The sequence below is a fragment of the Neopelma chrysocephalum genome, unplaced genomic scaffold (genome assembly GCF_003984885.1).
Source record: "Neopelma chrysocephalum unplaced genomic scaffold, ASM398488v2 Primary Assembly neopelma1_72, whole genome shotgun sequence".
NCBI lineage: Eukaryota > Metazoa > Chordata > Aves > Passeriformes > Pipridae > Neopelma > Neopelma chrysocephalum.
In genome coordinates this window covers 9,730,600-9,743,020 of record NW_020897732.1, presented here as the reverse complement: position 1 = coordinate 9,743,020, position 12,421 = coordinate 9,730,600, and positions in this window count along the sequence as shown.

Below are 12,421 nucleotides of genomic sequence, written 5' to 3'. Positions count from 1 at the left end.
CCTCAGCCTTACCTGGCTCTGTTAAACTGGCCATCAGAAAAGCCCTGTTATTTGAATTATTGCCTCTAACCTGGATCATTTACCCAGATTGTGTTTGGGAGGGATCCTCTGGCAGTTATGCAGTTGACCTGGGAGGGGGGGAGCCTGCAGCTGAGGGGTGGTGATAAGCAGCTGGAGTGGGTGAAAAGAAATAAACTTTTCACCCAGCTCAGCTGCAGGCAGAACAGGATGTGTGACTGCAACCTAAGACATAGGAGATAATTATTCTACTCCACTTGGCACCGGTAAGGCCTCAGCTGGAATAGAGTGTCCAGTTTTGGGTACTGCGCTGCAAGAAAAATGTACACAAACTGGAGAGAGTCCAGGAGAGAGACAGGAGAAATATCAGAGGCGTAGAAGGAACAACCTAGGAGGAAATGTTGAAAGGGTTGTTTGTTTAGTCTGGGAACAGCAGAGTCTAAAGAAGAGCTGTGATAAAAATCTTGCAATATGCTAAAGTTTATTGTAAGGAGGATGGTGATAAATCTTTCCCCGTGCTCACTGGGGGATAGGGAAAGAAGGAACCAGCTTCATTTACAGCTAATAAAATTTAGGTTTGACATTAGGAAAAACTTTCTAGATAAGAGGGTGATGTAGTAAAGCCAGCCAGGGAGTGCATGGGTCTCGTTAAAATTCACAAGGGTGTTTTATTTTAATAATGAGCATCGAAAGGATAAAGATGTTCCTTGTTTAAATAACTCTTCTGGGCTAACGCCTGGGACTGGGTTTCCACACGTCGACAGTACAACCATGTGGATGCACTTGCAAGAAATAGCTCTTGGCCTGCAAGCTCCAGGGCAGACACTCTTTTTCATGATCAGCGTGTACAAAACCCAGCAGCTCGTGACTGATCTCTTGTTGAGGGATTTCTACGTATTGCTGCAATGCAAACAAGCCATCACGGAACACAAGGATTTGTATAAAATTTTACAAATACAGGAATAACCTTTCTCTTATGATTTCATTTCTGGCTCCACTGTATTTTTTTCCTTGCAGGTTCATATCCTGTATCTCTAATCCCTTCTTTGTAGATTTGCTGTGTGTGCACAGCCAGAGATATATCCCCGATTGCTGTTAATCCTTTGAGTGTTTCTACATTATACAGCATATGTCCAGGGAAAGTTCTGTCGTGTGGTTGAACGGTACTCACTGATCCTCCAGCGACACTCCTGGAAACAGAAAATCACTCCATTGTGTTTCCATCCCAGGGAGTTCTCAGGCTGTGAATTGGGGTTTTTTTCCACAGCAGAGAAGCAAAGAACCTCCAAATATTTTCAGAGGTTCAATCTAATGTGTTTGCAAACTTAGATATAAAATGGAACGTTGGCTTAGAGGCTGGATGTGGAGGTATGACGATGGCACACAAAGGTCCCACACTGCGTCTTTGGACTTGCCTATGACTTTGCAGAGGTCAAAATCTATGGCTGGAACTGGCCAAAATTTTTTCTTGAGGCTTATGGTAGAATGTGGGGTTTTCTCTTGAAATAAACTCTACCAGGGAATAAATATATTTGCTACTGTGAGGGCGGTGAGGCACCACAACAGGTTGCCCAGAGAAGTCATGGATGCCCCCTCACTGAAAATGTTCAAGGCCAGGTTGGATGGGGCTTGGAGCAACCTGGTCTGGTGGAAGATGTCCCTGCCCATGGCAGGGGGTTAGACTAGAGGATCTTTAAAGTTTCTCTCATCCAAACATTCTATGGTTCTATGAGAATAATCTTAAGTGGTTTGGATTTGAAGTGTAACTTCAGGTATGAGGACTTTGGATTTTCTGCTGCAGGGTTTTAGTTTAGTTGCAAGATCTGTTAGAGGTGTTTTACTTCAAATTCCCGATATGTGTGCTTCACCTTCATCCCACCTTGAGGTAATTTATCTGTAAATGAACACTAATCAAGAAACCTGAAGTCATGTGGGATGCTTCTAATATTTTGAAGATAAGTAATATTAAGCCTAAATCACATTCAAAGAGTATATTAATTGGAATAGTAGAGCAGGAGAAATCAGTAAAACAGAACATACAGTTAAACAAGGTTATAGTTGCTTTGCTTTCCACAAAAGCACAAAGCACCCATGGGGTATTAATTACCATATTAATTAATATTTTTTTACAGTTCTTTCCAGAACGTTGGTGTCTACAGCATCTGTTGTGAAGAAGCAAGAAGTGGTCAGTCTTGTCTATGAAAATAACTGGGAAAGGAAACCATATGTCAGGAACCTCCTGTCAGGAACCCCCCCTGCTGGGGGGTCGCTGGGTCACAGGAGAACTCCTGGAGATGGTTTGAGCCCACAGTTCCAGAGTGAGCCTTCCAACCCCTAACTCTTGGCAGTTCTGCAGGAGATTAGGATAACTGAGTGCTCCCAGGTCTTCCTGTTACAGCAGCGGCAAGATGAAAGGTTTACTGGGATAGGAAGAGAAGACAGGGACAGGTTGGAGGGAGGAGAGGGAGAACTCATCAGCCCTGATGAAGATATTGAACAACTGGACTTCAAAGACTGCATTAGTCACCCCAGGCTCCATGTACAGTCAGTGGAGAGGAAAAGGAACTCAAGAGAGAGAGATTTGTCTCCTTTCAGGACAGGAAATGCCTGTTTCCCTGCTGCCTATAGGAGACATGTAGGTACTTGGATACTTAATACATGAAGTTAGCTGAGGTGACCTTGCATGGCCTGTTGGTTATGGCACTCTGCTGGGAGGAGAGATCCTGAGCTCTGGCCTCTGCTTCAGGGAATTCTGATGGAGTTTGTGCAGTTTGCAGGTCATAGGGACACAAGGAATAGCAAAGGCAGAGTGTCCCTTCTTCCTCCTGCTGAGGAGAATGTGTTATCCCAGGGGGTGAGTGAGTTATCCCAGGCGGTGAGTGTGTTATCCCAGGGGCTGAGGAAAATAGGAGATGTGTATTTGAATGTTCTCTACAGGAGAAGGAATTTGCTCCAGGTACTGCTTCCTGGAGAGTTATTTGACCATTAAGCAACTGCCTCAAATTGGGAACCACCTCCTCTGCAGTCCCTGCTCTGTCTCTGAGGCAGCAGCGACTGCCGTTACCTTTTGGAAGGAGGAAGACCCTGCCACTGAGGTCTTGCCATGACCCAGCAGCCCTGACAGACTGGTTGCTTCAGGGGGTTTAGGCTGAAGAGCAATTTCAAGCCCATGGGACTTGGAAGTGAGCTGGATGCTGAAATTTCCAGGCTTGTCAGGCCTGGGGCTGTACCTGGGGAGGAGCATGAAACGTCACAGTTACAGAGATTGGCTCTTCACTGTCCATACCTGACATCTGGGCAGAGCAAACCCAACATCTCTCCCACAAGGGTATCAAACCAAGCTCTTGCTGGCTTCCCCTGGGTTTCTGGCAGCCCTTTGGACAATCCATGGCAGATCACAGGGATGAGGCACCAGCTGAAGGGCTCTGGGTGACAGCTGCTCCAGGGCTCTGCTGTTTTTCCAGAGCCTTGCAGCACACCAGGGCAAAAGCCTTGCAGGCAGAAGGCTGTGCTGTGGGCCGGTGGGAGGGAGAGCGGGAGGAGGAATGACACAACACATTACAGCCAGGGAAGAGAAAAGGATTCTGCATCAAAGATTATGTAACTTTTGACATGTCCTATATATCACAACCCAGTGCCAGGGAGCTGATGTTGTGCCCTGCCACGTTAGCAGGGCTTACTTTTGACAGTCACTGTTAAATGACATTCCTGTCTTGTCAGAGCTTCTCCAGTTTCATGTCTACTTCATCCCTGTGGGGCAGCTCCTTGGATCCCGTGTGCTGCGTGGCACCAGGCTGGAGCTGCACGTTGCACGTGTGTGTGCCTGGGCAGTGCCAGGGGAAGCTGCTCTTATCTCCCACTCCAGCTCCTTGCAGAAGGAGGGAGGACTACAGACGAGCCCTTCACCCCACTGCAGACACAGCACCCATTAGGACCTGGTTTGCATTTAATTGCACCTCAGGAATAGGAATACTCATTTGGGAAGCAAAATCCTTTGGCACTGCAACCAGACCAAACCCATCCTTGCTGGCTTTATGGCCCCTGATAGCTTTTCCACATTTCACATGGGACTGAGCTCTCAAATGCATTTTACAAACTTGACCAACTCCCTCCAGTGTCCGCTGGGGTTTGTTTTCCCACTGATATTTTTGCCTCATTCTAAATGAACTCCACACCTCGATTTTTTTTTTTTTGTTATTTTTATTTTTTTTTCCAGCAGAGAAATGGGCAAGTGAAAATGCATCATGTGTAAGGTCTGGGAACAGCACAGAGGCAGCCAGGCAGCCATTGCAGGGGTTTGGCACCTCGCACGGGAATGAGCACATGCAGGTAGAATGTTATTCCACTGCTCCTGCTGAGAGCTCGGCAATTCGCTCTCTGCTGAATCCTAAAGTCGAGAAAAAGCAGCTGGTTAAGGTGGAATTTGAAAATCAGTCATAAGATAAACAGGTTGCAACATTAAGCACTCTCCAAGGGAAAAGCAGTGTGCAGCATATGTTCTTACTTTGGAAGATATTTAAAAAAAAAAAAAAAAAACCAAAACTTTAATGGACTCTTTACTGGCTTATGCTAGTGGAGCTGTTAATTAATTAAATAACTATATGTGAATGGCATCCATTGGGAAAGAGCCTCACAGCTTCCAGATGCCAGTTATTGGCCCCATTATGGGCCTAAAACTATTACAGTAAATCATTACATGCTCCAAGATGAGCTGGCACACGACTGCTGTGAGGAAGGATGGAGCTATTCTCACTTGTGCCATTTTGTGCCAGTTTTTATCTAGTGAGATTAATTAGTACTTTTAGAAGTGCAAGTCAGAGCTATAAAATATTAAAGGATATTCCATCAATGGAGTGGAGACCTGCTTAAGCAGGGCTTTTAAAACTTTTGGATGTTCATGGATAGATAGAAGTTGGAAGAGATAATGAGCAACATCTGATTTTGATTTTTTTTTTTAATTTTTTTAAAAAGGTCAGATTTATAGGTAGTGGGACTGCATGAAGTCTCCTTTGTGTGATGTGGGAATACTCAGAGGAGGACATTAAACTTTATCACTGAAGTTCAGGTGCCAGGTAAGCAAACAGTTTCTCAAGCCAAACCCAATCATTTAAGGCACTTATTCCAAATAGAAAATCAACCAGAAAGTATTGAATAACCTTTTAGCCTGGATCCCCTGCTGGGAGGGGAACGTTTCCTGACATTGGATGTCAGCCTAGAATCTATGATCTGGCCTAGAAACAGCTTTTTTTTTTTTTTCCTTTTTTAATTAATAAGCTATAAATTTTCACCCCAAATGACCACTATGGACTTCTCTGTCTTTTTAGGCTGTGAGAGGGAAAACCACTGAGCCACCTACATCATCGCTTGGCCAGACAGAGCATCCTTTGAAAATCCTCTTGCCTGCTCGGTCTGTTCTGAGCCCAAAAGCCGAGTACTGAAGAGGCACTCCAGGGACTGTTTATACAGTTTACCCAATAATTAGTTCTTAGAGGCATTAATTCATGGGCAGACACTTCCTCTGAGAAATTATTCCACAGCTGAAATTCCTCCCACAGCTGGACGAGGCAGGCTGAGCACACGGGTCTGGAGATTTTACAGTCCATCCTCTGGAGCCTGGGAGGAGCAGTGCCCGGGGATCCCTGCCACTGTCCTCTTGCTCCAAGCCCTGCTCTGGACCACTTGTGAACTCTCTTGCCTGAGCCTGAGTTCAGGTGGTGTTCAAGCAGGGCCAAAGGGGCCAAGGGGCTACAGGGAGCCCAAGCAGTGCCTTTGATGCCGCTGATAACCAGCAATAGCCCTCCCACGTGGCCCCACTGGGGCAGATCGAGAGATGCCATCACTGATAGACCTCTGCCGCTCACCACAACAACCTGTTTGTCCAGAAGGACAGACAAGATCTCCCACGGCTCAGTGGGAAAGTGCCCTGGACTGCTCCAGCACAAAGAGCCTCTGCAAATGCCCCTGGGACACGTACGGGGGTGGCAGAGGGGCTGCGAGGGAAATGCAGCTCTGCTGCTCGGCCACTCGCGTCCGGGTCAGCCCAGCCCACCTGCTTGGAGGACAACATTCCTTCCCTACACCACGGTCCCACATTGCAACCAATGACCCTTTGTCATGGGTAGAAAAATCAAGTCTTTTTTGGTTGGGAGGAGTCACAAGAGAATGCGTATCTCGGGAAAACCAACCTCATCTTGCTGCTTCTCCTCAAGCGAAGGTAAGGCCACAGTCAGAAGCTCCATTCACAAAAATCCTACCAGGAAGTGGGACTTGCTGTATGAGAAGCACATGAGTAAGGGTTTGCTGACTAACCCCCAGTTAAAGGGAATAAATTGATTTATTATACGAGCATGACAAATTGAGGCACCGGTCTTGCAAGTTGGGCTGTGTGAGCAGATCCCGGTGTCCACGTGGCTCTGGCAGGGGCCATTAAGGCTGAGACGTGGGAGCTGTAGTTGCCAAACCGGGAATATAGCTGGCTTGACAGCAAAAGGTTGGAAAGTTTGTGTTTATACCTTTCTGATTTGGGTGGGAGCCATGGGACCTACAGCACCTCAGCTGAAGCCCAAGGACAGACAGCTGCCTTGTCAGCAGGGCAGCCTTCCCCAGAGCGTGTGCTCGTAAGAAAGCACGGCCTTTACCGGTTTTAAATGAAAACAAATAGCTTTCAGGACCTTGGATCTGACGAGGGGAGTGTCATCATGTGTCCAACACAAACAAAAACTGGGCTGAGCCACGACTAGCCCAGTGCTTGTCTCCCATTCCCTGGCTGTAAACACAAGAGACTCCTCTTGGCTTGTGTGAGGGTGGGAGGGAACACAATCACCAAGCAAAATAAGTTGTTTCTACTTGATAGTTTAACGTTACATAGGCAGCAGTTGTGCTTTTCTACTGAGAATACTCTTCTACTCTGTGGAGTCTTTGACTGGCCTGTCCTTGCAGAAAAGAAAAATAAGATAGGAAAAATGAAGCTACTTTTTTTTCCCTGTGACACAGATTATTACATTTTGTTGGATTTTTTCCTGCATGGAACATTTATACCAAAAATACCAGCGTGGCCTTAGGCCATCAACACATGGCTGATGTGCTGGGTGGGAAGTGACCAGGGCATGAAGAGTACAGAGGGCTGGGGAGAGACGATGTTTAGATCATGGATTTTGATCGAGAACAAGGTGGAAGTGAGTATCAGTCACCACAGGCTGGCAACAGGACGCTCCCCTCTGTGCAGTGAGCCTGTGGGAACCACTGCAGGCCTCTGAATCACAACGTGAGACAAAACCACTGCCAGCACAGCCTGACATCCTTCTCCAGCCATCACCACCTGGCTCTGCCTGTGCATGTGCTTTCCTAACCACTACAATAATTTTTTCACGCCCCATGTTCTGAGTTATTTGGGAAAGATGTAGGAAAAAAGAAGACAGCCCTATATAATGATCGTACAGTTCATGGTGGATTTCAAGTTTCCAGGTGGAGGAATAATGGAGCAGTGTTGGAAGTCTGGTTCAGTTATGTGTGTTCTGGCAGACACAGCTGGGGAAAAACCTTTAGGTGTAGATGCAAAGTCCATTTTCGCTTTGTAAAGATGTATGCACACCCTTAACTTTAAAGGTATAAATTTTCCCCTTGACTTCCCTGGAACTATTCATGCATTAAACATATGCATGAGCCTTTCTAGAAATAGGGAATATAAATGAGGCTACCAAAATAGTTAACCAGAAATACTTTCTGTACAATGGAATAGAAAAATTTACAAGAGGTGTGCACATAGGAGCTCTTAGGAACAGATAAATGCAGGCCACTCAGATAAAGGACAAGGCATCGTTGCTTGTGTACGAGCGGGTGTTTCCAGCTACCTATAGAGCAGACTAGAGTGCAGTTTGCATTCGTTACGTTAATTAAGCAATTTACTGGAATTTAGCATGTGGCAGGTTGGCAGGAGGCAAGTTTAACTTGGGTTGTGTGGCTGAGATCCTTTCATTGCGTTGACAGCCCCGAGTCCTGCCAACAGAGCAGCGCTCTCGGCAGCGCGTTCCTGTTGGTGGCTTCTGTGCTAAGTCCAACTTAAACAATTCCACTGGGGCCTGACAAAGGGAATGGATGAAAATGAACAAGGTCTGCATAACTTAAGCAGTGTTTTGTGGGCAAGATATCCAGAGCCTGGTCATAAGTAATGAGTTTCCATTCGAGGAGTGGCTTCTCTGGGTTAGTAAGAATTCTGTTAGTTATTAATGTCTAATTATCTTTTTTATTATTCACATGGGAAATGTTTCTATTTTTATTGTCTGTATCTGTTTCTTCACATTGTTTCAATCCAGGTTTTTTTGACATGTTTATTGTTTGGGTTATGCTGTAGTCATTAGGATTTAAATCTGTAGGTTGTTCTGGAGTTAATATGGCCCATTTGGGAATGTCAGTTACACAAACTTCCAGCAAATAAGCAACATTGTGACTGGAGCTGGGGGCTGGAGATGAACATGAACCCAGCCTACAGCACTATCAAATCCACTTTTGGGGTGAAGGCCACTAGTTTTGGCAAAGCTGCCCTGTACTCAAGCCTTTTAGACCAGTGTTTGCTAAAACATCTTAAAACAGACCTTTAAGCTTTGTTGTTTCGTGGCAGAAGTTTGGGCAAACTGCATTCTCACCTATATTCTGTGTTTCCCTTGATGCATTAAAAATGAGTACTTAAACAAGACCATCAACTGAAAATCTACGAAAAAGCAATTCCTTATTCAGGAGTACTTGAGGCCTTTGTACAGCTGCACGGGATTGGGGGAGTTTGTTTCTTTGTATCAAGACTACACTCTGACCTCTCTTTTCTTCTGCATTCAAAACCTAATGTCACCCTGCCCAGGATTATCCGGATCTGCTTTTGAGTATCAAGACCAATGAACTGGTGAGAAGGAAAGCTGTGGGGAAACAAGGCAAATCCAAAATGAGATGAGGTTCCATTCTGTACTCCAGTCTCCACTTGTATTTATTCTGGTTTACAGCGGGCTTCTTTTGGCAAGGACAGATTCACTGCTTGAGCTTTGGCACAGCATTTCAGACAGGGAGGAGATCTGGGACAGGAGACCACAGAGTAAGAAAATGTACCTTGCATTCAGTTTTCATTGAACAAAAGGATTTCTCCATTCCCTTTGAATGTTTTCTTTCGTATCATGATGGCTTTGCAAGATGAAATGCCTTCCATCCTATCTGTGTGTTGCTGTTGTTCACAAGAGTCCTAGAGGCAGCTAAACGTATGGTTTAGTGTGTGGATGAATTAACATTTTAGTTTTAGCACATCCTACCCCATAATTATACTGAATTGGTTTTGGAGAGACTGAAAGCTTACCTGCTTCCCCAAAATAATGGGTTTGGCTTCAAATAAATGACAGGACAACAGTGACACTGAAATCCTCCAGAGCAGAGAGTAGCCAGGACCAATTCTAAGTACTAGGAATTCAACAGGTTTTGAACTACTGCATTGATATTTGATGGTTTCTTATCCTAACAGAAAGCATTTTCTTTTGTGTCCCCTTTATTTTCCTAGAAGCTAGACTTTGCTCTCGGAGAAAAGAGGCTGTAGGATCAAAAGATCTAGAAAATCAGCTTTGTTGTTCTGTCTGCATTTTTTCTGTCTTTAGGCTCTAACTCAGCCCTGCTGTTTATGTAAAAGTGCAAATTCAGAAGGAATAGTTCAAAGTTTGACTTTTGGCTTTCAGAGGCTGCAGAATTCCATTCTCTTTATATCCAGTGTGTCCATTTAAATATCTGTCTGCAGCCTCACCTGCACTGTGTTCAAGTACTCCCTCCTGCTTCTCCCATTGTCCGTGATATCCTTGATCAATCCATGAGGGAAACAGCACTGTTGTGTTATGTGCAGCTCAAACTGGAGTATGGCTTCAGTCCAGAAAACAAACCCAGAGATTGTCCCTTCCTTGCCTTTGGCCTCTCAGATCTCCTGTGGGTAGGATACCACACACATTCTATGACTTACCAGAAGAGGAAGTATTGGGAAATTTTGTTTCCTAGAAGAGATAATAGAAGTGGCAATAAAACCCAAACCAACAGAGAAAGAAAAGCCTGTTTTGAAATCTTGACACTCTTATGCTGCTCTTACTCGTTAATATTTGGTTCATGGCCAGCACTGCCATGAGGGTTGGGTGAAGTGTCACTGAGACTGGTGGATGCAACCTCTGTCCTTCATTCTCAGCAGCAAAACCACTTGAGCTTCTTTACAAAACAGAAGTTGTTTTAACACGAAACACAGGCATGAGATCCCAGCAGAGCAGAGTCATGAGCACAGCTACGAGACTGGATCAGTATGAGAGAAAGGGGTTTCCTTGGTGGTTTCTGTGCTCTGTGACAGAGGTCAGGAGTCACTGCCACCACATTCGAGCACTGTGCTCTGGAGTGAGGCAGAGCCTGCTCTGCCCATGCCAGGAGGAATGCCAGCAGCACTGCCTTGATCCAGGAGCTGAGCTGGACCTCCCAGCAGGTGCCTCCAGGTGAAAATCTCCTGTGGGCTGTGCTGTGGTGGTCAGTCACTGGGGTGATTTACTGACACCAGTGTGAGCTGCTCTGCAACCAGCAAAGACCTGAGCATGTCAGAAATTCCCGTTTCCACCACAAAGCTGATTTGCTACTGTGGCACGATGAAAATCAGGCACATTATGACTTCTCCTCTGAGTCCAGGGGTGTCTCACTGACTCCTCTGCCATGGTGGGAGATGGAACCTTTCTTGAGCATTTAGCAGCCAGTAGAGCCTCTGGGAGGCCGAGCAATGGATTACGGGCACCCTCTGGCAGGCACCAGGCAGCTGAGCCCTGCCTGCCTCCAGCTAGCACTGACTGCTCCTTGATCTAACCACACCTGAGGGAGTGAAGGAGGGAGTTCAGCCAGTTGTTAGGATGCTTATGGAATCCCACAGGACATTTCCACAAAATTGACAACTGTACTAGCAAGTACTTTTTTGTGTCTGCTCGAGGGACTGGGATGTTTAAGTTATTATCTGCAGCAAGGACTTCAGGCTTAATATGCTCAGAGTGCTTGTGGAGGCCATACAATCAATGGGAAGGGTCACGTAGTGTCAGCCAGCAAGATTTGTTGTGAACAGGATTGCAGAATAATCATATTTGGAATGCCTCCATGGATTTTAAAGATGGTGAGCCCTTTCCTTTAACTGCATGGGCTATTCAAATTCCTGGCTCCACTGGCTTCTGTAACTTCATTGACTATGCAACTGGTCTATAGCATTTGCTTAGGGGATTCATAAATTTTATTAAAAGCATCATTTTTTTCTGATGGGTGAAAATACAAGCACCTGTATAATTTCACAAAATGTGATTTTATTGTCAGAAAAGTGCCATTGATGCATATGGTAATCAAAGTGCAAGCAGTGGCAGGAGTATCACTGCAGAGCCACTAAATTAAGGCATTAAAATAACGGATGAGGGAAAGTTCAGCCATGACCTTGTAAGTGAATGCTCCTCATCATGGGCAAGGCTGCTCAACAGCCTGGGGGATGGAGTTGCCTCCCACCACCTTCCCACTTCCCAGAAGGGGAAGAATGGTGCCCCATCTCAGTTGGAAGGAGCTGTGACAGGAGCTTTGAGTGGCAATATGTGCTGTTCCACCAGGACAGGCTCAGAAGAGTTCAGAGGAGCAGAACAGCAGCTCTAGTGCTGTCTCCTCTCTGGCCTGGTTTTCTTCTTCACAGTGGCCACGGGCTGCTCCTGCAACCTCCAGACCCTTTCATAGTCTGCTGTTTCCACCTAAGCCATTCCTCGCCACTAAGGGCATTTTTCTACAGGCTCTGGAGAGAAATGGAGCCCTTTGCCTGCCAACTTTTGATGACCATATGGCTTTCCTGTTTCCCATGTTTTAGCAAAGCCTTGAGGAGTTTCCTAAACAGCGTCCCCTCTTCTCTACCCCTTTGCCTCTCACTTCCCTCCTCACTCTGGGCAGTAGTTAACACCCAGCTGCTGGATGGTTTGGCTGTGTGAGTTGACAGCCCTGCTGGATGATAAATTAACAAGCCCTTATTAATTATTCAGCTTTGCAACAGAGCGTTTTTACAAAATACTCCTCAGTTTTATACCCCAGAGCCTCTTCCCATTTGTGCTCTACCTTGGAGACTCTTTCCCATTTTGAACGAGGAGCACAAGAAACCTCCATCACTCCAGGGGTGGTCTCAGGTGCCCGAGACCAGCCGGGCTGTTTCTCCACAGTCCTGCATTTCACATCCAGCAGGGCTGTACATGATCAGCCTTCAGACTGGAACCCGCCGAAGTCCAGTTAGGAAATGGCATCATATGTGCACTGCTACAGCCTGAATGTTCACTGGAGGGCATGACCCTGCCCGTGAACCAAAGGTATCCTGCTTTTTGAGGAAGGCCAAGGCAAGCCCAGCAAGTGACAC